Below are 2,179 nucleotides of genomic sequence, written 5' to 3'. Positions count from 1 at the left end.
CCCATTGTCAGCGTCCTGGCTAAGGGGCAGGAGGTTGTCACCCAAAATTTCATGTTACAGGGCCCTGTCTATCTTCTCCTCACTGTGGTGAAGTCATCCTGTCCCCTTAGCAGAGAAACAGCCCCAAAGCATAATGTTTCCACCTCCATGCTTGGCGGTGGAGATGTTCTTTTAGGCAGCATTTCTCTTCCTCTAAACACAGCGAGTCAAGTTTGTCACACTGCAGTTGGGACTGCGTTTATTTATTAGGGCCTGGGGGCAATTGCACCGAGCACTGGTCCCATACAGCCATAGCTGTAGGGACCAGTGCTCGGGGCGAAGCCGTGAAAAACTGCCCAAAATTTTGCATTGAAATGAATGGGACGGCGGGAAAAAAATGAGGGAAAAAGAACAATAATTGGAGATTTTTAAAAGTCTACTCCTCCAGCATAATTTCACCTAGAGACTAAACTTGAAACAGTCTTGTGTATCGGTGTATTAATCCACGTTTCGATAGGTCATATAGTTTTTTATCAATCCCTGTTCAATGACCATGATCATTTTTGGAGAAATTCTGAGATTATAATGGGTGTGTATTGCACGGAATGTTCGTGTCGCAGTGTGTGACATCATCGCCAGAGTGTAGAGGGAGAGAAAAAATTGTCAAAAAATAAATTTGGAAACTGCGCTCCAGGCCGCAAATTCCACTCTACAGAAATAATTTATACATAGAAATGTAGGAAAATTTGTCTTCTCACTCACAATCCTCTGGTAAAGCTTTCAGAGTTATAGTTTGGGCGTGCGACGCACAAACAGTAACTTTATGAGATTTTAATCACACACACACACACACACACACACACACACACACATTTTGAGGTTAAAGGGCATAGTTTGAAATCTCTGAAGAATCTCATCATAGTGTACACACACCAGCAGTAGCCCCCATGACCCTTTCAAAATTTCCCTAGAGAAAATTTTGTAGTTGATAATTTTATTGTGCAAATTGTTGGTTTTTATCATATTTTAGTGGGGGGGGTTTTTGCATGGTTTTATTCACCAGTGTATTTTTAGGTTTTATTCCATGTTTTAGAAATATCCCACTGCCTGTGAATGCACCGTAAAATGATGAATGCACTGCACCTGGAGGTTCTGCCCTTGTCCCCAACAGGAACCAATCAACGGTGGAGGAACGGGGTCTGAACCGGAAAAAGAAGCGAACAGCGTTGAGGAAGGGTGGCAAAGGGAGCGTGTCCAGAAAAAGACAGACAAGGCACAGAGAGTAAGACGAAGTCAAAAGACACTTCGAGACGGCGACAGAAAACCCAGAGTGTTATGACGCATCACAACCGCAGCGGAAGAGCTTAATCACTCTGCCTGGCTTGTAAGTACCCCTTCGGGCCATTTGTAACACTCTGGTGTATGCATCCCTACGTTAGGGCATTGTGCTTTATTGGACGTCTATACTGTGTGTACACAGTGATTTTGTGTTCTCCAGGTGGCTACCGGACGCCGGAACAGCCAAGGCACCAGAGAAACCTGACGCCACAGCAAGTCTCCTCCTCTGGATCCCATGTGCTGCAACTGTCCCGGGCTGACAGACTTAGACTTTTTCTTTTAAGAAACAGAGACTTCTCTTTTAATGGACTTTTAAGTAGCTAGCTTTTTAACCCTCATTTAGAGAGTTTTCATTGTTGCATTGCTGACTCCTGTGTACAAAAAGAACCTTGTAATAAATGATTGTATTGCACCGCCATCTGTCGCTTTTCGCCCATTACCGACAGCGTGCTCTCCCCTGATATCACTCAGAACCTTCATCCATCAATAATAACCTTCATTCATTATTGTTTTCAAACCCCACTCCTTACAATCTGACCACATCACATTCTCCTAAGCCTTCTCAGAATCATCTGGTATTCATTGGCAAACTTCAAATGGGCCTGTACATGTGTGCCTTCTTGAGCAGGGAAACCGCATAGTGTGTTACCAATGATTTTTTTCCTAACTATGGTTCCAGCTGCCTTGAGATCATTACACTGCAAAAAGGGTGTGTTTAAAAGCAAGATAAAAACACCAAATCTGAGGGAAATTATCTTGTTGCATGGACAGATAATTTTACTTGACAAGTGTCAAACTCTGACTCAGAGTGAGGGTAGGTTGCCATTTGGCATACTGGAAAAATTCCCCCAAAAAACAAATT

General features: G+C 43.3%; 1 long non-coding RNA gene across 1 annotated transcript; it reads left to right on the top strand.

Annotated features, from left to right (window-relative positions):
* The first annotated feature begins 1,287 nt into the window (after nt 1-1,287).
* LOC131977771 (uncharacterized) lies at nt 1,288-1,735 on the top strand. Its single transcript, XR_009394913.1, has 2 exons — nt 1,288-1,363; nt 1,460-1,735. It is a non-coding gene; the product is annotated as an uncharacterized LOC131977771 (long non-coding RNA).
* Nucleotides 1,736-2,179: the final 444 nt, after the last annotated feature.

The sequence above is a fragment of the Centropristis striata genome, chromosome 1 (genome assembly GCF_030273125.1).
Source record: "Centropristis striata isolate RG_2023a ecotype Rhode Island chromosome 1, C.striata_1.0, whole genome shotgun sequence".
Classification (NCBI taxonomy): domain Eukaryota; kingdom Metazoa; phylum Chordata; class Actinopteri; order Perciformes; family Serranidae; genus Centropristis; species Centropristis striata.
Note: the sequence above shows the minus strand (reverse complement) of the source record. Positions and strands in the feature narration are given on the sequence as shown.